Source organism: Dipodomys merriami, unplaced genomic scaffold (genome assembly GCF_024711535.1).
Source record: "Dipodomys merriami isolate MVZ:Mamm:240054 unplaced genomic scaffold, mDipMer1.0.p SCAF_11, whole genome shotgun sequence".
NCBI lineage: Eukaryota > Metazoa > Chordata > Mammalia > Rodentia > Heteromyidae > Dipodomys > Dipodomys merriami.
The window spans coordinates 32,398,628-32,423,684 of record NW_027202382.1 but is presented as its reverse complement, the minus strand read 5'-3'; the positions used below and the strand labels follow the sequence as shown (position 1 = coordinate 32,423,684).

General features: G+C 40.5%; 1 protein-coding gene across 3 annotated transcripts in view; it reads left to right on the top strand.

Moving 5' to 3' along the window:
• Astn2 (astrotactin 2) overlaps positions 1-25,057 on the top strand; it is an 886,217-nt gene that overhangs the window by 69,085 nt on the left and 792,075 nt on the right. The gene's annotated exons all lie outside the window — the stretch shown is intronic.

Genomic DNA, 25,057 nt, shown 5'->3' with positions numbered 1-25,057 from the left:
TCCAAAGCCCTTGGATGTCCTTGGGTACCACACAGACTAGGTTGTCCTATCTCAAATCATACCCACTACAGATCCATCAGCAGGATACCCTTTAGGTGGTAAGTAGAGTGGTAAGTTCTAGTCAATTCAATAGTAATAAGAGTTTGTGGTTATCAGGCTGGTGAATTATCTTACATTTCATTTTTCCTGGATATCAAGGGTAATGCACACATCCTGAACACAAATGATTAAGTATTGCTTGTAATTCTTCATCTGAATGCCACTGAATCCCTGTGACAACCATGCAGGTTACCTTGAGAGAACAGAGGTGGCCCAGTATAGATTCATTTGTACCACTGACACAGGGAGCTGGAGGAGGAAAATATCAGGCATCTTAGGTTAGAGAGTTTTCTTTTTCTGTATTTGATTGCTTATTTCTGATTGATGATGTATTGAGAACCTAAATTCTATTCTTGATTTGTTATCAGTTTTTGTGTCTTTGAATTGACAAGACTGAAAAAAAAAAACAAATCAAAAAGATTGGGCAGCTCTTTAACATGATATGAGTGCTGAGAATGAACACAGGTGAAGGTTTTAGGGGCTTAGTGGTTGGCAAGTTGAAAGACTGGTTGGTTGGTTGGTTAGTTGATTGGCTGGCTGGCTAGTTGGTTGGTTGGCTGGCTGGGTGGATGGTTAGTTGTGGGTGGCTGAGGGGTTAATTGGTTGGTTGGTTGGCTGGCTAGTTGGTTGGATGAATGGATGTATGGATGTATGGATGGGGATGGATGGATGGATAGTTAGTTGGGTGGCTGGGTAGCTAATTGGTTGGTTGGTGGGTTGGCTAGTCTTTTGGCTGGCTGGCTAATTAGTTTGTTGGTTGGCTGCCTGGTTGGTTGATGGATTTTAACAAATTCTATGTTGATTGGCAGTCAAGTTCATGATTCAGTAATGTCATCTTGTTTCCTTATTTTTTATGCCTTACCTTGACTTGAGATCTGAAAATCTTTCACAAAAGTAACCCAAACTCTGATGTAATGGACAAAATGTCAATACAGAATAGTTGGACATAGCTTTGAGAATATTTGGTAATATTCTTGAGCCTCTGCAGGTGGTTAGACAAAAAAAATCTAGAAAGCCCCTGGTATAATCATTCCTTTTCTCCTTCATTCTTCTGCCTCTTACTTTATTGACAAACGAAGATTAAAATAGAGGCCAGAAAGGAAGTCAGAAGAAGATCCAAATAATTGATAGATGGGGGGTCTAACTAATGGAAATAAAGAGATGAAAACAGAAGAATGAAAGCTGTTGGAGATGGAAGTGAGACAGCAAGAGGAGAGCATGGAGCGGATGAGAGAAAGAAGTTAAACAAAGAGGATTTACTAGGAAAGTATGTGTGTTTCCTTTTTGGTTCTTTTTGTGGGTCTGGGAATTGAACTCAGAGCTTTGTGTATGAGTAGGCCACTGCTCTACCACAGAGGTACATGTATATCCTGTTCTTTTTTTAAGCTTATTTTTTTTATGACGAGGTCATACTAAGTTGTCCAGGTTGGACTCAAGCTTGTGATTTTCCGGCCTCAGTCTATCAAGTAGCTGGAAATATTGGCATTCCCCATCATGCCTGGCATATATTTTCTTGAAACAATGCCTTTGTTATTTTGCTCCTAGCTGTTACCTCCTCTGTGTTCAATGTTACTTTCCCCCTTCACATCCAGCCCAATGGAGCTCTAACTTCCTTTGCATCTTTTCGCTCTATTCATGTTGCCTATGCTGCGTACTACCAATTGTGCCCTCTCATTTGTTTTTGTTGTCTTGTTTTTCTTGGCTTTGAATAAGAGCCAGGCTGCTTTGATTTGAAAGCCAAGCTCCTCCATCTACCAGCTGTGTGACGTGGGGCAAGTTTTTAGTCTCTTAGAGTCCCACTTTCTTCATCTGTTTTCTAGAGATTTACAGTGTGAGAGGGATTGTGAAGATTTAGTGATTTACTACCTATAAAGCATATAAAACTGAGCAAGGTACATTGCAGGGACGGGGAGGGGAAATCTCAGTAAACCAACTGTTCTCAGGAATCATATTTGTATGTTTTCTGCTCCTGTGATAATTCTGTCAGGGCAGGAATTGTTTTTGCATCTGTTTGTTGTCTACTGACCACCCAGGATCTATTATGTGTCTGCGTCAATGCATACAGGTTGAGTGATTAAAAGAATGAATGTTAAAAAACAAAAAAAAATCCCAACCAAAACAGAGTGAGTATTGAGAGCATGCCTTGAGAGCTAGAAGATTTGTTGGATTTGGCTCTAGGCATTTACTTCCTGGCTCTTCTGTCCTGTGGAAAAAAATCATAACTTCAAGGAAAATCAACTTATTTTGTGACAGTAGACCTTCCCACCTCTAACCCCCTTTGCCTTAGGGTCTTGAATCTTTTTATCTACAACTTGTCAGTACACATAGGTAGAATATGCCCCTCACACTTGTGCGAGCTGCTTGTGTCAGTGCAGAGACACATATTCGAAGGAAAATAAATAAATAAAGCTAATTTATGTTTGGATGAAAAATTCATCGGTGCCCTTAGGAAAAAAATGAACGATGGGAGGGCAGCTTTCATATCAGTATTGCTGCCCACACCTCTGCCCATCCTGTTCGCTCCCCTCCCTTCTTTTGGCCTCCTGCTTTTCATTAGTCTCAGGTCTAGAGTGGAAAGCACGTTCATTCTTTCCTCTTTTTGTAGCTTTAGGCTCAAGGATGAAGAAATGAAAACAAAATAAATCATCAAGGAGTATGAGGACAGATTGCATAAGGAAATACAGCTTTCTCTATGGAGAGCCATGTTACTCGTGGTTCTTTGTCATTTTGTGGTGTGTGTGTGTGTGTGTGTGTGTGTGTGTGTGTGTGTGTGTGTGTGTGTGTACCACCCTGACCATTTTTGTCCTTTCGTTTCCAGATGTCTCCATGTTGTTTGTGGAAAATCACACATCTCATGAAGGACCTTCCCTTTTAGGACTCTTAGAATTCTGGGATAGATGTAGCTGGGGAGAAGCAGGGGGCGAGGGCTGAGCATCTGGGGTCTTGGGATCATTTTCGGCTTGGTGAATCTGTGCATTGGCTGTGCTTACATCAGCTATGGTTCATGGTGGCTCACTCCAGCTCCCAACACTGCTGCAGAATTCATTTTCATACATACTGACTTTTGAAGTCTTATTAGCTGTGCAGTGTATAGGATTTAATATTCTCCTATTAATGTTACTTTGGGGAATGAATGAGATTTTTCTCTACATTCTCATTCTCTCTGTCTCTGTCTATCTGTGTGCCTCTCTGTCCTCTTTTCCCCCTTTCTCTGTACTGGAACTGATGATGAAGCCACCTTCAGTGATGCTTTCCCTGCTTCAGAAACTTATGAAGTGATGATCTAAAAGAGGCACTTTCTGAGACCTTTCCATTTCCTTCTCCTTTCTTCTTCTGCACCTCTACTTTCAACTCAGTCCTGTTCTTCCTGCCTTCTTGATCTCCTCTTCCTCATTTTAACTTTTATTCCTTTTTTGTCAGTTTTGCTGTGTGAACTCAGCCTGAGCACTGTCCCTCAGCTCTTCAGCTCAAGGTTAGAGCTCTACCACTTGAGCCATAGCACCACTTTCGGCATTTTCTGCTTATGTGGTGCTGAGGAACCAAACTCAGGGACTCATGCATACAAGGCAAGCAATCTACCACTGAGCCACTTCACAACCCTTAACTTTGTATTTCTTAATCACTTAATTGTTCATTTATTGATGGGCTCAGGGATTATGTGCAAGGTGGAGAAAGGATGTACAATGTAAAATGATCTGTCTCTACAAAGTCTGTATTCTAGTAGGAAATATAAAGTTGCTATTGGTCTACTTAATGTGAGTTTGAGGGTAAGTTGTATAGATTGAATGGAAATTAGCTTTTTTCTGCTTCTTGGTAGCTGAGACACCTTGATCAAGTGTTTCCATCCTCTAAATCTCAATGTTCTCATTAGTAGATGGATTTGAAATCACATCATAGGCTGTTGGTGAGGATGCAGTAATGTCATTCATGTCAATCATAATCATGATGCCTGAGCCTCAGAGTATCACCCAACCATTATCCATTGCTACTACATACCAGGTTATCTCACAATTTCTACAAGTCTATCCCACATGGTGATATGAAAAGTTTTCTTGGCTAAGTTATTTTTCATCTCATTCTTCAAGATGATTAGGCTATGTGTATGTGTGTTTGTGGTAGGAGCAGAATGTTATGCAACCAAATTGGACTGTTTTCAAAGAGGCAGAGAAGATTTCTCTGCATGTCTATAATATGAAAATCACCCCATCCATAAATTATTGAGTTGCACCTTTCTATATCCTTGAAGTCACAATGTAACTCTGAACAAGGAACAACAGTATGGTGACATCAAAATCAATCCACATTTTAAAACATGGAACTTGATAGTGTTATCTTATATGGACCAACCAACCAATACACAAACAAATAAAATCCATCTCTGCAGGTGTGATTGAAATAACATTGTTGAAATAGGGAAATTACTCAGTACTGAAATAATCACAGGACCCCGAAGATATGGAGAAAGAAAGATATGGAGGTGAAAGTCAGAGAGAGACAGAGATAGAAGTGATGCTACCACAAGCCAAGGAACTTGAGCAATCACTGAAATGTAGAAGAAGCAAGGAATGGAGTAGAACAACCCAGAAGGAGTGCTTTGTTTGTACCAATTAAACTGATGGACTTCTAGCTTTCAGAACTAGAAGAATAAATTTCTATTTGCTTAAATTCTGCCCTCCTCCAAATTTGTTTTATAATTCGTTAGAATAACCACAAGGAAACAAATGTAAACAGCAATGTTATATGCAAGTAATTCCAACCCTGCCACAGGGGTGCTCTCTATGTAAAAATGTGCCCTATGTAAAAATGAAATTAGCATGAACAAATCTCCTTGGGGTTACCTTCTGTTTCTGGAAGCACTGTATCTCTCATCAGCACACCCTGCTTCGTTTTTTCTGTGATGAAAGTGAAGAACCAAGAGGAGGAGCTATTACTGTTGCCTTAGGAAAAAATGGCCAAGCAAGGAGCTGTCCAGCATAGCAGGCTCACGAAGTTCTGAGTACTTCTGACCTGTGGTCTTGAAGAATGTCATTTGATGTGATCTCACAGTCCTTGAGACACTGTTTTCTCCCACCAGATGCAACCACATCCTCCATTTCCAAGAGATTCCATTAAATCAGCTTATGAGTATGGATATATAATCAGGCTCCCATGGCCGTTTTATACCATTTTCATTTTCTATGAGGGTTTTAGTTAGGGTACATGTTTTTCTCTATATGAGGAAGCTAGATTTAATTTATATACTTATAACTATGTTGGGTAGCATACAAGCACAATACCAGTCTATTAACTGACATATCGTAGATACAAGGGATATCTCAAATAGAAAGGCAAAATCAAAGTTCAGCAAAATACAATATCAGGAAGCAGATACTTGAAAGGAGTGGGGTGGGATCAAGGGGAAAGAGATAGACAAATCAAGAAGAGATGTGAGAATTCAGTCAAGAATCCAATGTCTCAGGAATGGTAAGGGGAAACAAAGGAGGAGGCAATAAGAAATGTACTCATTACCTTGCTCATGTAATTGTAACCCCTCTGTACTGTATTTTCACAATAAGAAAACTTAAATGTCTGGCCTACCAAGTAAGAAGAGACTGGGAAGAGGTGGATAGGGAAGTTGTGGGAGAGAATGTTGAAAGGGGTGACATTGATCAAGATATAATGTACTCATAAATGGTTTTGTTAAATGGTAACAACTACTTAATAATGAAAATAACCCCTGTTGTCACTGTATTTGATTCCGGTGCTCTACATCTTGTAAATAAATTTTTCTGATTTGGGGAGGTGAAGGGAAATAACAAAATGCTGAAATAAGGATACAGGTTGACCCATTATAACAATGAGATGTACAAGACACTATGTTGAAAATGAACTTTACAACTTGGGTGGGGGAGAGAGGAGTTGGGGAGGTGGGGCAGGAAGGGATGGCAGGGGAAAAACAACAGAGGGGAAACAATGCTTGATAGGAAATGTACTTATTACCTGACTCATGTAACTGTAACCCCTCTGTACAGAATCTTTACAATAATATATATATATATATATATATATATATATATATATATATAAGGAAAAAAGAAAAACAACCTAGAATGAGCATGTGCCAAAAGAAAAAGTACATGGTTAAAATATAATTGTTTTGAAACCACAGTTTGAAAATTACTAATTCAAACATGAAATCCATCTCTTTTGCTTTACAAGCAAGGAAACAGGACCCATCTAGAGGAGATAAGTGGCCAAATATCCCTATTAAGTTAGTGCAGTAATAGGAGTTAAGCTTGAGTACTAGACAATCTACACCCACAAAAATCACATAGAGAGGAAGGTGTTCAGTCTTAGGACTCGCTTTGAGAAACTTCAATGCAATGCTAGTTAGCATTTTTCAATTAGCAGCTTTCTACCATCGTGACACGTAAATGATTACAACCAGCATGTATTGCTTTTGTTCATTTTTTTTTCAGCTGATAAAACTCAGTTTTAGTGAGGCAAAGTGACTTGCCAAGAGTCAAGCAGCTAGAAGTGGCAGTGTGGGAGATTCAAACTCCTGACCATCTGGCACTTTAGCAAGTATGTTCTGCAGTCTCTCAGTCTGATCCTATTCACTCCTTGTGGGAGTGGTCCATTCTGAGGCCGTATTCAGTTAACAGCACTTAATGAATTGCTGTGTTCTGTTTTGTAATCTATGGCATGAAATGATGACGCTAAATATTACTTCTTCAGCCATTAGGAGAGGGGATATTGACCAGCCTTCCACCTGGCCTTCCGCAGGCTACATTGGGAACTTGAGTCAACCCTTCAACTTGAGTCAAATAGCTCATATATTCTTATTTCTCTAAATGAAGGATGCACTCAAGCAATTGAAAACAACTTCTGGGACAATCTTGTTCCATTACCACTAATGGAACTGAGTGTATGTGGCACATAGTATGTGTGGATGTTTTTCGGAAAGAAGGAAGGATTTTCCCATTATTCTGAGGATGGATGAGACATGAAATGAACTCCTCAGCCACCTCTCACTTTGTCACAATAGAACTAGTGAGTCACGTCAGAAGGCTTGGAAAACAGAATGCTTTTTTTTCCTGCTTTTTTGGGGTATCTTTCTATGTGTTCTACACTTTTTTCCCATGCATTTCTCTCTCCCTCTCTCTGTTAATAAATTTGGTGAAAAGAGGCCTGTATAAGAAAATCCTTCTGACAGAATTTGCCTTGCCATTTAGGAACTGTCACTGCCTTTTGCAATACAAAGAACCCGATTTGAATGTTGGCTGTGCTTGATTATTTACTACTTTCCTTTTCTTCTTCTTCTTCCTCTTTTTTTTGTCTTTTTTTTTCTCTCTTTTGTTTTCTTAACCTTCTGCTTATGAAGAATAGGCAGGCTTCTGCCTCTAGCTTAGAGAATGTGTCTGCCTCTGTCTCTCACCATCTGTCTGTGTATCCCATCTCTTGTGTGTAAAAATGTTTTGGCAGATCATTCCTATCGCAGCAAATAAAGTGCCCATGACAGAGTGAAATGCAGCAAGCAGAAAAGAAACTATTCGATTCATGAACATCTACTTCTCAGTGTTCCATTTCTACCTGGACATTTTCCTTCTTTCTTTCTAGCCTCACTTTTATTAAGTTGTTTGCTCCTTCGAGCAGGACATGAGATTCCTTTGCTCAAGGGCTTTAAGGGACACATGAATGCCAGGAATGACAATTATTCTGAGAGATCATGTGATCCTCTGTCTCCATCTATTCTGACCTCATAATCAAGGATTAATCTTGGGTCCCTGGGGAACCCAGCACTATGATGGGGCTACTAAATAGTCTCTTCCCTCCCTAACACTCATCATAGCAGTCCTGGCCATGCAAAGACTCTGGGAGCTATCTAGTAGGGTTCTGGCACAGCAGTGTTGGTCATGGGTATGTTGAGGCCCAGCAGGAAGAAGGGCCTCCATGAATAGTTGGTGGAGCTGGGGCTGAGTCTTAGGGAAGGCGAGAGATGTTCCTTTTGTGACACTTGACCACTTGTATTGAGTATCTCATGGCTCCATGTAAGTAGAATGGCAGTCATTTTGTGAGAGAGGCAAGGACTACCTTCAGCATCTGTTATGAAGGCCAGAGGTGAGGAGTGCTACATGGAAGAAGGGGCAGAACTAGACTCGCACACTCTTGGCTGTTGCTTTCATTTTGTCTTTATTGTCCTCATGGGGATTAGTAAGGTTGACACTGGTGTCCATTGGGTCATTGGCTTCATTAGCAGGGTAGGATGAACTTAGCAAGGGATGGAGACTGATTTCCATATAACCACTGTTCAGCTATGTTTCTCTTCATCTTCTTTCCATACCTCTTTCTCTCGGGATGGGAGGGTGGGGGTGTGATATCTCGAGAAAGTAGCCACCAGTACTCCCTATCCAGGGGACAAAGGCCATGTTCTTAGCAATGTTCTTAGCCTTTTCCTCTGTGGAATTCAGTTATCATTTAAGTAAAATGCTATGGCATCAGATGGGACTCTTTTCAAAAAAATTTGGTAAAAGGGAGTATTTCCTGACTTAACAGATTGGTGCATTAAAACCCATAAATATTTGAACAGCCCATGGTCCTCAGAGAGGCTCCTGTCAGAATAGCTGAGTGCTATGTGCGCCTCTCTTCCCCTTTCTCCATCTCCCTTCACCTTCCCCCTCTCTTTACCCCAAACATTTGAGTAATCTATTTACTAATGAACTCAATATTAATGTGTCCATTTTTCTCAGTTAGTGTCAGGTTTCATTAGGAAACATGGGAGGCCTGACATTAATCGCAAGAAAAATGGGTCTCAGGGAAGCTGTTGGCTTCTTGCTTCTTAACATGAAAGTTTCCCCAGGAAAAGGCAGACTATTTCTCTCTGGATTCTTTGCAAAGGCAAGGTCGAAGAGCAGTTCCTTCCTTACTTGGCATTTGTTAGAGCATTGAGTCTGATGGTTTTGGAGATATGGTAGAAACAGATTGTGTTTGTGTGCATGTGTGCGTGTGTGCATGTGTGTGTGTGTGTGTGTGTGCATGTGTGCATGTGCATGCATATGTTGTGTTGTATTTCAGAGAGAGAAAGAGACAAGGAGAGATTGGGAAATAGACAGGTGGAGAGAGATGGAAGGACCGAAGGGAGCTACCTTTTGGAGTGGGACAGGGCCTCTTAGGCTTATACCTTTGAAACAAGCTCAACTTACATGCACTTGTAGTATCAGCCCAGATGTGGTATAGGATAGTGGAAAGAGAGCTCATTATTTTAAGCAAGTTCAGGTTTCTGTCCATATTGTGCTACCTCTACGTTATGTGACAAAACCAGATGTGTGATACATGCCTGAATTCTCAGTATTTACAGATTGAAATGGGAGGATTAGGGGTTTAAGGCCAGACTGGGTGGCATAGTAAAACCCTCTCAAAATTTTGAACAAAGTTGTGTGATCAGAACAGAGCTGATTTCTGCCTCTGAGCTTTGATTTCTTCATTCAAACATTGGGGAATACTACTGCTACTTCCAGAGAGAACATAGGTTGTGGGTTAAGGCTGTAGCCTGAAATCCAGGGAAGCTAATCTTGTCACTCCAATGAACCCCTCTTATCCTGAGGGATGCCTAACATGAAGCCAGTAGATCAATGAAGAGCCCCACTGCCACCCTTCAGTCAGTCTGGATGATGGGGTCTAACTGCTCCCTGGAGAGTAACATGAACTTATGTGGTTGATAAGAAAGAGCAATCAAGGCTGAGTGATTGAATTTGACCATCCAGCTTTGAGATCAGAGGATGCAAAAGAGAGCATCCTCGTAGGCAGTTGTGCTGTAACCCACTATGAAAGTGAAGATGATCCAGCCATTTCCTCAAGTTCCTACAACACCATTTGAGACTTGAAGGTGGGTAGGTTAGTAGTAATGATGGAAGCTGGGGCAGAAATGCCCTCAGTTATATTTATCTCATGGAGCTGATTTTATTTCAAAGTTAATATTAAGTAAAATTCCAAATATCAAGGGTGATGCCTGAAACCTTTTGGATACTTAATAAATAAGAGCCTTTTTTCTTCCCTAAGATCTGCCTTGATTCTTCTCCTTTTTCTGAACTTGAACAGAGACAGATCTTAAGATTTCTCATTGAACTGCATTGAACACTTCTGTCCCCTGTATCCTAGAGTTTGTCATCAATTTCTGCCCTTCTGACTTTTGTCTTAGGTGTGCTAAGCACCTGCACACATGTTGTGTAAGTGAGAGGGTGGGTGAATGGATAAATGAACTGTTAAGTAGGTAAGAGCTGTAGGGCATTAAAGACAATTGTTAAAGCAAAGACATTTGAGGTGTAGATCTAGGAAGGATTAGAGGCTAAGTGTGTGTGTTTGTTTAGGGGATTAGAAGATTGAGAAGACTTGTTGAGGTTACCTTGATCATAAGATTAGATCAGAACATTAGATATCGTAAAGGGTAATCTGAGAAGAAGTAGTGATTTAAAATATATTCTACTATTGCCAAGCACCAGTGATTTATGCCTGTAATCCTAGCTACTTAAGAGGGTGAGATCTGAGGATTGTGCTTTGAAGCCAGCCTAGGAAGTGTGTGAGACTTTATCTCTAGTCAACCACCAAAAGCCAGAAGTGGAACTGTGGCTCAAGTGATTCAATGCCAGCCTGAACACAAAAAGCTTAGGGACAGTGCCCAGGCTCAAGTTCAAGCCCCAGGACTAATATTAAATGTAGAAACACATATAAAATATGCACATGTACATACTATTTAATAGAATATATAACACACACACACACATATATATATATATATATATAATTGGTAGAATGTATATAGTACTTAGTAGAATATATTATGTTCTACTATTGTGGGGGAGGGGTGGTATCCTTAATTACTGCAAAATGGAATCCTTTCCTCCTCCTTCTGTTCTCTCCAGGTTGTCTGTTTGAAAGAGAGGGTAATGGGGAAGTATTAAACATTGTGAAATCATAGATAGATCAAGGACACATAAATTGTCATTGTCTATTTGGTTTATTTTGTAACATAGGAACAAAATTAGATTCAGATAAATGCACAGGAATAGATTTTCAGCAATACATTTTACATGGCAAAAATTCATAAGATGTAGGTTTTTAGTAACACTTTTTTTACATGGAAAAACATGATAACATCTGTTTCCTCATTTATCTGCATGAAGTAACATGAGCCAATTTATTATGGCCATTAAATTGACTTGTTCGAGGTCATAAGCAATCACTAACCTCACTGACTTTACCTCCTATGCTTTGGATATTAGATTTGTAGTTTGTTCTCCTGTTTTCCTACTTTAGTGTAAGTTTATTTATTTTATACTACCATAATATTTTCACTTAAAATACTGTCTAGTTATTGGTTACTTGAAGGTAATTCATTACCTGAATTGTGTGTGTATATGTGTATGTATGTGTATGTGTGTGTGTATGATGATACTGAGGCTTGAACTTGGGATCTTGTCTTGCTTGGCTCTTTTACTCAGTGCTGGTGCTGTACCACTTGAGCTGCATCTCAGTGTCTGGACTTCTGCTGGTTAATTGGAGATAAGAATCTCTTGAGTGCTTCTCCCTGGGCTGGCTTTTGAATCAAAACCCTCTGATCTCAGCCTCCTGAGTAGCTAGGATTATAGACCTGACCCACCAGCTTATTGCCTGAGATCAGAATCACTGACAGTGAAATCATTAGCAGTGAAAATGTCATACCAATGCAGAGAATGTAGTGAAGAGCTGTTCCACCTTCAGAAATTCATTTTCTTGCTAATCCTCAGTACTTTCTATTTGAAAAAAATGGGTTTTTCTTTTCATGTTTTCCCACAGCAAATTTTATATGGTTAGTCAATGAATGGAAAAAGCTCTGCTTATAAACTGCCGTGTGCAAAACAAACACAGTATGGTAACATGTGCATGATCTTTTGCCACATGTACTAGGTAATGACATAAATGAAAATTACCTCTGTTTTTCATTGCTACCACCATTATTTTTCGAAGATAGGAGGCAGTTTAATGTGCTGTAGTGTTGACCCTGAAACCTAGAGGTTGCAGGTTGTCCCTTGTGAAAAATGAGGTAATTTTATCCTTGAATAAGCCATTTGCTTTTGACTGTTTTGCTCCCAACTGGCCTCTGTGGACACTTTGCTAAGTGGGAACTCCTTGTTTCATGGTACATTTTTGCATCTATACAGATGTGCCTTAGGGTTATGTGTGATGTCCTGAATTCTTCCTATTAAATGTATTATTTAAACTCATCTTCAATAATTAGATGTTAGCATTATTCACACAACGCATACAAATACACACACAGGAGATTCACTGCTAGGGAGAACATGTTCCTATTTATCCTTTTTATTTCTTCTTAAATTTACTGATTATGACAAAGGTTTTCATGATGAATGAAGCCTCTAGTCCTGGCAATTTTATGTGACAAGGCCTCCCTGGCATAGACTCCAGTTGGACCTGGGTTTCTAAGTAGAGGACAAGGAAGGAGTATGACCATCTGAGAAGTGGGTGGGAAGAGCAAGAGCAATAGTCTTTAATACCAGGTACCTTTGAACAAAAGAATAGAAAATCAAACATCCAATTTCAGGTCAGAAGATTGTAAAAAATTAACAGCACAGAGGCTGGCCAGTACCTCTATGGAAATGAGTTCTTGAGAGCTGGTATTGTATTTGTAAATCCCTCAATACATACAGACCAGGCACAAAGTCAACAGGAGACACTATCATTAGAAATAGGAAGCTGAGATGTTCTTGCGGGTAGGAGAATGTAGGAACTAGGCTTTCCTGGGCCCCAGAAACCCCAGTTTCCCTTTTCACCTCCTGAAGAACTTGCTTTAATTCGTCTTCATTCTCCCCAGCTGGATGTCAAGGAAACAAAGAGCAAATGAATCCTAGTTGCAAGGAGGATGGAGGTTAATTTGTATAAAGGATGAGTGACAATTTGCAAATGGATTATTCCTCATACAATCTCTTGGGAACAGTGTACCAGTGTGCATCACACACACACACACACACACACACACACACACACACACACACACACACACACACACACACACACACACACACTTCATGCATACACCTCCTCAGACTCTCACCCTTCTCAGCACCTCCTGTCTGAGCCCTTGTTTCATACACAGACTTGGAAAAGAGCAGAATAGAATATTTTTACATGCCTGGTGGTCTTTTTTTTTCTTTCCAGACCTCCTGCCTCCTTAAGCTGCCTACATTCGCTGCCAATTTGTTCAATGAAGCTGTCGTGTGTTGTTAATATTGTCAGGATTTATGAACATTGCTAAATGTGTGCCTGGAATAATTCTTCTCTTTCTTTTCTGTTTTTCCTCCTAAGAGTGGCAGGAAGGGAGGGAAAGTGGTGAGCTTTCACCCCTGGGAACAAATAGCTATGAGTTCTAGTCTTAATTTGCAACTGTGCTGCTCTATGGTCTTGGAAAAATTCCTCTTCTCTTTTGTCTTTGAGCTTTTCACCCACCTGGTGGTAGAACTTTACAACTTGGTTGATTTAAGAGGTTGAGAGTCAATAAGGATCAAGACTGAGTGGGTTCCCTTTTTTTGTTGTTGTTTTTTTGAACCTCATTTTCCCTATGTGCAAAAATATTAGGAAGAATGTAGAGGAAAGAGTTTTGCAGGTTTAACTAATTATCAATGGTAATGAAATGCCTTTTCTATAGTTCAAGTGCAGTGCCAGGCTTGGCAACTAGTGTCATTATAGAACCTGATCGTATGGAACACAGAGTTTTTATGCTCCGTGCAAGTACACACCTAATTAAAAGACACATTCATCATTGGACTGACCTTTCTAATATAGGGACATTTATATTGTGGTATGGCCAAGTACTTTCCTAACACAGGTACCTAAGGTGGTGAAAATGATTAGTAAAAACGATAGTCATTTTGGGATCAACATTCCTTCCTTTTTCTTTCAACATATATTTACTGCGTGCCTACTATGTTCCTGGAATCATTCCAGATACTAGATGGATCCACTTCAATCATTTGCATCTTAGAAAGTAACAAACAATAACTACTTAAATATATAAGTGATGACATTTAAGAAAGCAATTCAGTTATGAAGAATGTTAAGCAGGTAATACAATGAAGTGCCTAGGAATACAGTGTTGAGAGTCAGTAGGAAACTCCATGAATGACATTCGAGTCAAGACGTGGACAGTAAGAACAATGAGCCACAGGAAAGAGTGAAGACAAGCATTCTAAGGGGAGAGAGTGATATATAAAGCCAACAAAGCTAGAACCAGCTTATGGAGCAAAATCCTGGAAGATAATGGTAGAGAACTGGTCTACCTTGGATCATCATCATTATTCTCCTTATCATCCAAGGAAACCCTGATATACCACTTCTCAAGAAATCTTTATAGATTGTGTAACATTATTGCTTGCATGAAGGAAAATTATTCTTTACATAAAGAAAAGTCTCAAAGAGGTAAATGATATATGCTAGCTTCTGAGGTCAATGTGTACAGGAGCCTTCCCTGAAACCTGATCTACCCAAATGCACATCACTCCACACAAGTGATGTGTTGAGGAAGGATCACACTTCCCCTGTTACATCACTTCCTACCTAGAGAGGGTAATGATTGACAGTGTTTGAAGAGAGATTCACAGTCTATGGCCCATAGGTAAAATCTGGCTTCTTACCCCATTTATTGGAACCCAGCCACTCCCTTTTCTTACTATTGTCTCTGGCTGCTTTCCCATTAAAATGGCCAGTTCATTGCTGCATAGCCCATATGGCCTGCTGAGATAGAAGTGTTTGCCATCTGGCCCTTGGTAGAAAAGATTTTATGACCTCCAATGTGGAGCATGAATTGGAGAACAGGGCCTGGTTCTCTGGTCTAGTCTTCTTGGATCAAGAGGTGTGTGTGTGTGTGTGTGTGTGTGTGTGTGTGTGTGTGTGTATGTGTGTGTGTGTGTGTGTGTGTGTGTGTGTGTGTGTATGTGTGTGTGTGTGTGCATCTGTGTACATGTATGAGAGAGATAGAGAAAGAGGGGGAGAGAAAGAGGGAGAGGAAGAGGAAGAGTGATAGAATTAGAACAAGCAAGAATGAGCTGGGGGTGGGGTCTGGACAGTTTGAACACTGGTCCCAACCAGCACTGACATTAACTTACCATGCATTTTCAGGACACTTGGTTCTTCCATTTCAGTTATCTTGTGTTTAAAAATGAGTAAGTTGGACAAGACAAGTGGCTTCCAGATGATCTTAACAGTACTTCCCAAGGAATTCTTAATGTGGAAGCTCAATATCTAAAATAGAATTGTAAAACCACTATAAGTGAACCCTGCCAGTCCTCTTGCAATGACCTCGAAGCATCTTCCTGGGCATCATTACATTTTTGACATTTAGGGAGCAATTTGGAAATCTCTAGATCATTTGAGGGTCCATTGCAACTCTCACTTTCTCTGTTTATAATGAACCTGGGCACATTCTCCCCATGTATGGAGATGGAGAGAAAAATCAGTTTTTGTCTCTGTAAATTAAATTTTCCTTTGGCAAGAGAACACATTATCTTTTCTCTCTGGCCCTCAATTTCCTCATTTATGAAATGAGATTGCTCGTCCACACCTCACAGAACCATCCCGAGAATTCAATGAGTTGGCGCATGCCAAAGGCCAGGTGATGAGGTGGAATAAACAGCAGTTGGGTAGCTTCCAGGCAGATTCAGGCATCAGCTTTTTTTTTTTTTTAACAAGCTGTATTGAGATAGAATTCACATGCTATATGATATACTCATTCAGTAGATCCTAGTACAAAGACATGGGCAATGGTCACTACTAGGTAATTCTAGAATATTTTCATCCTTACAACGATAAAGCCCATACATTTTAGCTACTATCTTATTATGTTCCTCTCTCCCCCCACCCCCTCCCTCTCATTTAAGCCTAAATAATAACCACTACTCTACTTTCTGGACATATCATATAACGTGTAGTGTTTTGTGATTGGCTTCTTTCAGATAGCCTGATGGTTTTGAAGTTCATCCATGTTGGAGAAGGTATGTGTACGCCATTGCATTTAAGGTCCAATGTAAACCACCTTCTGTATTCATCACATGCCACTGAGTGTTCATTGGTTGATGAATATTTGGCAGTGTCTACCCTTTGACTCTAGTGAATAGTGCTATCATAAACATCTGTGTATACATTGTGTTAAACAGGCCCCAGCTACTGCTTCGGGACAGTGGCTTAAGCCCTCTAAGCCCTTGTTTTCTTATTTGTTAGATAGTATAATCCTACTACTGTGTAGGCTGTTCTGAAGGTTATAAGATAAAGGATAGAGGTTGAGCTGGACAGGGTAGATATCTGATAAATAACTGTTTACCATCATTAGGAGATAAAGTAGGTTTAGAATACAAAACCAAACAGACTAACATCAAAGCATTCATTCATTTCTTCTTTTCCTTTGTGTTAAGCCTAGAGTCTCTTAGAGGAATGAAGCTGACTTTCACCATGGGCCTTCCATTTTCTGGCTTTTGGATTCTACCCCTCTTAGACAGAAGAGTCTGCTCTGTGAAGTTTGAAAGAAAATTAGCATCTCAGATTAGGTGTGAAAATTAAATGGGGCATGAATGGAGGGTTGTTGAAGGGAAAGCTGTAGAAAGAGGAAGGTAATTATCTGGCTTCTGAATTTAAAAGAGAGAAGATATAGTCCCTCTACTCTTCGTATAGAACAACCCCAATATTAAACTCATATGCTTAAAAAAGAAACCCCCCAAAATACCTTTGGTAGGACTCAGGTCTAATCTTTGTCTGTCCTCAGAGCCAACTTTCCAAAAGTGAAGGTATTTCAGGATTATAGTAATTAATCGGGTTCCAATAACCTGCAGAATAGGCCATGTGCTTGCTGCACACTATCCATTTATTCATCCATTCTTTATCTAGCATTTAGTATATTCCAATTCCTCTTTATTATCATTGGTGGTTAGATTCATCAATTAACAAGACTGTCCCACCCATTTGTCCACAATGGTCCAAGCATCTCACTTGACCCTCAAATCCCATTAAGTGAATGAGAACCCTAAGGCTTGGAATGTTGATGCCAAGTCAGCAGCAGCAACTTACTGGAACCCCTGCCAGTCTCTAAATCCTTCTTCTATGAAGAAGTTTGGAAGTAAATACCCTAGAAGAAATGGGACTCCAGCAAGCAAGAAACTTCCACTTTCCTCCACCAAATTCTCACTCCCTGTATTGTACTGATTTAGCCATAGTGATAGAATTTTTTTTTAATTTAATTTTATTTTATTTGAGAACATACTGTACAGAGGGGCTACAATTACATGGGCAGGATAATGCATACATTTCTTACCAAGCATTGCAGCCTCCTCCTTTGTTTACCCTTCACCTCCCCATAGTGATAGAATTTAACAATGGATGGCCATGCAGAGGATGGATCTTTGTTTCTCCTCTAGGCATTCCATGCTATAGGTCACCTTATTGGGAATGGGGTCTTCCTGCTTCACTCTTTGGTTATATGTAGACTACACTCCCAGTGCACTTCATGGAACAACCTGGCTCTCTATCCATTGCATCCAAATTCTAGACATGTGAGGGAGAAAAAGACTCAGGAGAATGGCATGTTCCCTTCTTTTTAGGAATTTTATGCAACTTGAGCTAATGTGGATTCATATTGGTTCGACTTACTTTCCTTCCCTTGTTTACAAGAAGCTCCAAGGAAGATTGAAGTTGCCGGGTGAACGTGGTAGATTCTGTTACTGAAGAAAAGGGAAGTTGTATTTTGAGTTGTGGAGGGAGGATGAGCAATCTCTGTTACATTCTGCCCCATAGATATTCTTGCAGGCTGACATAGAGGAGGGGTGAGTGGTGAGGGAAACTTAGGTGTCTGGGCAACAGTGTTTCCCACCAATGGTCAAGCTGAAGCATTCAAGTTATGATGGCTGGCTCTTCTCATGCCTGAGGCTCAAGGCTTCAAGCCTTCCTCTTTGGTTTGCAGTGGATTCCCTAACCAAGGTTCAGAGTCTTCCACTCGCCTAGTACCAATGAGACGAGCTTTGAAAGCGTTGTTTGTGAAAACCTCACTTTTTTTTTCTCATTCCCCAACATTTGGCTAAGGTCTGTTTTACTGCATTCATTTGGGCTCTTTTTTTTTTATTTTACCAGGTCAGTTGTACATCTTGAAACTTTAGGATGAAGTTTATAAATGTACATAGGAGTTCCTTACTATCCTCCTACCAAAGAATCATTCTCTCCTAGGCATTGCCTGGAGTGACCTGATTTGGGAAGATGCCCTGGGAAGTGAGGGAGAGTAGCCACATCAGTTTATGACTTTATAAAAGGAAACTACAGGTACATAGAAGTGAGTCCTCAGATGACAGATTAAAAGCAGAGGCTGTAAAAGTTCAAGAACCTGGGTGTAAGTCCATGCTCTATCGTTTACTGGTGGCTTTGGCTAACATACCCTTCAGAGTCCCAGTGTCTTCTTTGGGAGATATGAGTGGTCAGGGTTCACACTTCATAGGGCAGAATGAGAATGAAAAGAGATAGTGCATGAGAAAGTGTTGAGCACAGGCTTCAAGGACAGTATATGCTTTATGAATGGTAGTCATATCCATTATCATTTTGATGTTAAACCCACTTCCTGGAACATAGTAAACCATAATGGTAGCTAGTATCACCAGAGTCTCCTGGCTTTTCTAGACCCCATATTTCTCTCTTCAACAGCAAGAGAACAGCCACTTTATATGGGAAGATAGGTAGGATTTCTTGACAAAGGATTCTGGAGAGAGAAGCACATTTGTCTTCTCTACTTACTTTTCTTACATGTTACCCTTCCTTGTCACTTAGTTGAACAAAACCAGAGGATTTCCTCTCCTCCTTTCCTGCTGGAGTTCCTTCTTTGTCCTTCTCCTCCAAAACCCAGTCCTAATTCATCTCTATCCACCAATGATAAGGACGCCAAATGAATGCTTAATAAATACATTGGTCCTGTTTTTCAGGGAAAAGAAATACATTTTCCCTTTTACCTTCCACCTCTTCCTCTTCCTGACATGATCAGTAGCTTAGACTTTGACAAAGCAAGGTTTGAGGTGTATATATACCTTTTTGCTTATATATTACTGGCCAAGACATGATCCCTATACAGAAGTACAGAGACAGTGAACCATGTCTTGGTATTTATGTGCATCCTGTCTCAATCATGTGAAAAGATAGCAAATGCATATATATTTTTGAAAAGATAGAAGAAAGAACTTGGATTAGAAACAGTGAGTTGGACAAATTAACTGGCCTGAAGAAGATAGAGCAGCTGCATCTTGCCCAGAGCTGAAACAGCAGCTTAACTGCTTTTTATTTTTTGTTTTTTGCCAAGTGATGAAATATATTCTCCCTTCCTAGAAGTCTTTCCCGATGGCTTGCTGAAGAGTCACCCTTCCCTGACTCTTCAGCTGCAGCTCAACCTTACATGATCTTCTATAGGAAGTTACCTTTCTTCGCTTCACTAGTAGAAGTCACCCTTCCCTTCCTGACCTTAGGAGAAAGTCAGATCTCCTTTAGTGTCAATTCCTTTGGATGGTCTCTCTGTCTCTGTTCCTGTCTTTTCTCTCTCTAATTTATTTTTTATTTTTCTTATCACCCACTTTATAATGGAACTTCTCTTACTTACTTCTCACAATGCCTGATTTCTTGACCCATTCATGCTGTGCCTCTCTAGCTGGCTAACCCAAAGGGTCAGCTGATGAATGGCTGGAGACAATTTTCACATTCCACTCCTGAATTAGCTTTGGTCTGGCTAAGTGACCTTATCAGCCTTCGGCCCCTTTCTGTGCCCATTTCCAAGGAACAAATAAAAAACAATAAGTCACTCAGCAGTCAGTGCCAAACACAGGGATAGTGAGAGATTCATTAACAGTCATCTGGAAAGTGCTTTTCCACAGTGTACACCATGTACAGAGAGCACCAATGAACTCAGTAATTAGAATAATGATGGTAGTGGGAAATAGCATTGGCTATTTAGCCTGGTATGTTTCAAGGAGTAGGTCATGGCAGAAAAGCTGTCCTGGGAGTTGGCAGATGTGCAACTCTGCAGCTCTGAGTACTCTCAAAGGTTCTCAAATTTGGCTTCCATCTCCTTTCCTCTTCTTGGCACTCTATCTTTCCAGCCTCCACGACGGTGCATGCTCTCCACTTGTCTTTCTCCATCTCAGCTGATTCCATCTGATCCCTTTTTCCATTTTATTCATGAGCCACTCCAAGGAATGACTCCAAGTTTGTACATGCAGAAACTGACCCCAGGCTAGGCAAGGGAAATTGCTCAGGGGTATAGAACAATGATCAAAACTTGGAACAGAAGCCAGGATAAGATGCTACATGAATCTTCTCTCTATGTTCCTGGGCCTTACTGGAATCCTCCCCTACTTGCCCATCTCTTCCACCACCCCACCCCCCACCGCCCCATCTCAGGCTTCAACTTTTCATTTAAGTCTATTCACTTTGTTAACAGCTAACAGTTATTGAGCATTTAATGGTTAGCCGAACTCTGTGGGAAATAAGTTAGGCTGTATCCTGCTCACTAAGGACACTTGGCACATATTAGATGTGCAGTAAATGTGTTGAAGGATTGCCTTATTCATCACTGGATCTCCAGCTTTAGGATAATGGTTGGAACATGATACTTGTTCAACAAATATTTGCTAAGTGACGATGAGTGGGTTCTTAGCAGCCTCCCAAGGGACTTCTCCATCAGATTTTTCATCTTCCAACTCACTGAAGAGAGCACTGCCAGAATCTTCCTCAGACACAACAGAGGTAACATAGTCCTACGTGTACTTGGCATGCACATTTGTTTGGCATGCTTGACTTTCTCAAACATGGGTTCAACTTTCCTCTCCTTCCTTGCTTCCTTGCTTCGTGTGGCTACCGTGTTGAACATTAATTAATAGAATCTCTGCTTCTCTGACTGTTTTCGTTCCCATGCATTTCTGTCTTGGCATATTACTCGTCTGTACCCACTGCCTGGAAACTATCCATCGTAGGTTTGTCTTGTATGCCTGCAGAAAATCTGGTGAAGAAATAATCCAGAAGGTCTTAACTCAAGCTTCCGTGTCTTTGAGAGGTTAACCTATAACCATTTCCCCATCCACCAGTCATTTTGTGTTTGAGGATTTTTCCTACCGCTGTCAATTCCACATAAATCTGACACCCCTTTTCCTTAGCTTACCCCAGTTCCTTGAAGATGCTTTGTCTTGGCACTTGAAAAATGTTATCACTCAAATTTATTTACAAGTATGCATCTTATTTATTAGTGTACTAACTAACTGCTTGAAGGATTGTTACTGTGTCCACATTCCCAATGGAATCCCTTAGTACAAATGTGGTTGCTCCAGGATTTTTATATGGGAGCCATTAATGGTTCAATGCCTTTTGTATTGAGCCTTTAGACCACTCTTTTCCCTTCTCCTACAGCAAACTCTGGAAGCAATTTCTGCATTTTGTTTTTGTTTTTTTGCTAATTTTCTAAGGGCCATGTGATACTCTACTTATACTCATGGGTATTAATTGCATACCTGTTTTATTTCTCTGCCCTGTGATGATTTTTCAGTTTTAAATGCTAACTATGAACAAAGGGGAAAGGTGGAGTAAGAGTTTGTTTGAGGCTTGACTCCATTATTATTTTGCTTATGCAAGTAAGTCCCTCTTTCCCTCTGCCTGCTCACTGAGTTTCCACTTCTATAGAGAAAGCAGTGAAGGAGATCTCAAACTGCTTGCCCAAGGGCCACATCTGGTATTCAGATATCATTCTGTTTGGCTCATAAAACATTTTGTTGTTATTGTTGTTTTAAAGCGTGTAGGTTCCAAAATGAAGGGGGTGGGGAAATAAGAAATTTCACACAACAGCTGGATTTCTAGCTTCCCTTTGGAAAAAAAAATTGCTGCCAGACTTGGGCTTCCTTCCTGCATGGCAATGTGTTGATGAGGCTCAGTGTTGTTGTGTCTTCTGAAAGGGATGCCATACTCTACCCCACCACACCACAACTGCTCTGAGGCTGGGTGCCAGTTGTCATTTGTTAGCAGGCATATATGGTGGTTTTCTCATCAATTCTGCTCCATTCATCTATTCTACCTGTCTGGAATCTGAAAGCTTTGTGTTTGGGACCTCTGAATTAGATTTTGTTTTGTTTACAGAGCAGAGCTGAAATATATATATACATATATATATATGTATATATACATATATGTATATATATATGTATATATACATATATATATATGTATATATATATATATACATACATATCTACTCCCATCCATATTCCTCTTTTTCCAGCCTCTTCATCTTTGAACCTCCCTAGCATCCCATTCTAGTCATTTGTTGGAGAGAGGGGCAGGTAGAAGTGGCATTATCTTGACAATGGAACATTTTCCCCTTCTGTAATTCCTGTATGTCCATCCTAATTACTTCCTTATCAGGTTCCAAGCAAACACACAGCAGGTAATTAGTAGGGGAATTGATGAGACTCTTCATCTGAGGAGTCTGATGGGAAGGGATGAGAGAAAAAGACTGAATCCAGAAAGGAGACGGGGAAGGAAAGGGGCCAGACCCATGTATTTAGTTCATTTGTTATACGATCAGGCTGAGTCTGCCCAGTTTAGACTCAGGACAGGCTGGACAATCTATTAGCCCTCAGAGAGGATACTCAGAGGAGCCATGGAAACAAAGGAGACAGGGAAGCATAGCACTGTCTCCTTTGGTTAGAGGTCCAGAGAGCGAAGGGGTAGCCCCTGCCCTCCAGTTCAGTTGTGTCCATGGGGATAATTTGTAATGATCTTGTGTCATCTGAAAGGAGTGAGCCAGACTCAGTGCTGGACGAGCAGGAGTCTGGCCAGTCATTGGCCTCTCCCTCAGGGCTCACAGCCAAAAGACTCTACTTCAGATGGCGTCTCTTGTCTGCCTGGTTTATTAATAAATAAGTGACGTGGGTGATTCCATAGTCTCCTGACAGCCAGCTCTTCAGGAGCACCTAACCCCTGTCTTCTCAGCCTTAGCATTCTAGCATACAGTGTCCTTAGCCCATGACCTCTCAGGATCCACAGTCATCCTTCTTTTCAGAATGTCTTGTTTTAGGCATCCAGGATAAATACTGCTCCCTTTTAAGTTTTCCTCCCTTCCTACAGTAGCTGCCTTCAGATCTTGCCTCTGGTTTCTTTTTTATTTCTTCACTTGTTCTTATTTGTTGGAGGTCAAGTAGAGCTGGCTGAAATGCTATGCCTGTTCCTAAACTACTTGGCTGTTTGTAGTTCCTGCCTTGGAAATAGGACAAATGCCAACTCCTCAGCACTAGATACGCAAGGTCTGGCATGACTCAGCCCCATCTTTCACCATGGCTTGTCCCTCTCCTCGCTGTCCAGATCTGGGAACCAGCCAGGCTGAACTTACTGCTTGTTGTAGCTGGAATGCTATTTACTTCCCTCTTTCTCTAGGCAACCTTACCCATCCTACGTCTCAATACAGATGTCCCATCTTCCTCTCAGTTTGCCTGACTGAGGTTGAGTTATTTGTCCTTCTATAGCTCCCATAGCTGCCTGTACTTCCTGCATAAACAATCATTTTCCTCTTGGTATATGGTGTGCTCTAAGAGCCCATTGGTATGTCTATCCACTTGTTTAGGGGGGTACACAATCTCATCTGTCTTTTCAGTGTATTACTGGAGTCTGAGGTAGCCTCTCAGTCCAATATCTGTGGTTTGAATAACTGAATAGACATAAATAGATACAAACTCAAGTCAATTTTATATCTGACTCTTTATTTTTCCATCTACAAAGTGGATGTGTCCTAATGTCTACCTGGCCCATCCAGGAATGCAAAGCAAAAATGGTTTAGAATTTAGGTTGAACTCATAAATGTGCAAGTGAACATATGCACACATATGTATATAACTAAACTATGATCTATCCAGAGAGAATTCCAATGGTGGAACTCCTTTGAACAACGAACCTGCAGTCTTAACAAAATGAATACCAAGAAGCGGGAAGTTGAGGTAGCAGAAAGATGAGGCCAAGGGAAGAGAGGGGTAGACAAATGTAGAGAAGAAGGGTGGGAGAATGCAGTCATCATATTCATTGTATATATGTGAAAATGTAACTAGGAAAATTGAGGACGTGGGTAGGGTGGGGAGATACGGGAGTGAATGGTGAACGAGAAAGAAAGTGATGACATCCATTCATCAATATGCCTGTGTTCAGCTCATCAACAGACATGTTGAATTGAAACCCCTTTGAGAAGTTACTAATAAAAGATAATTTAAAGAAAAAAAAACAAAACAATTTAGGATATTGTAACATGCTTCCGTGAGAGAAGCAATTTGTATGAGAGAGAAAGAAAGACAAAGAAAAAGAGAGAGAGAGAGATTTCATACTGGAAGCATGGGTGTTCTAATACTGAAGGTTCTTTGGGGACATCATTAACTCCTCTCTCAACCACCCTTTAACTTCCAGCCTCGTTGGGGTAGATTCAATGTTGGTGATTCCAGATGAGAGAAGGAAGCAGGTAGCTTTCTAGGCTAGAGTAGAGTCTTTTAGCAGAGATATTGGGAGTTCCTTTGGTTGGCAGAGTCAGAAGCTATTTTGGAAGCTAACATCTGTCTGGGTTCCCTGATGAGACTCTGTCTGAGAAAGTCCAGAGCCAAGAGGTTGATTCCAGACACTGAGTAAAATCAAGTACAATCTCATGAAGGTGATGGTGGTGGTTGAGAGAGAAGGTCTTGATTGATTGCCTGGAATTCTAGGTTACATGTAAGAATGGAGTTTCACAGCGGGGAGGGAAAGCAGGAGAAAACCAGGGAGGAGATGTCACTGTTCAAAAAGAAATGTACTCATTACCCTACTTATGTAACTGAAACCCTTCTGTACATCACCTTTACAATAAAATGAATTATAAAAAGAATGTAGTTTCAGAGATTCAGAGCTTGGGCAGACAGTGCCT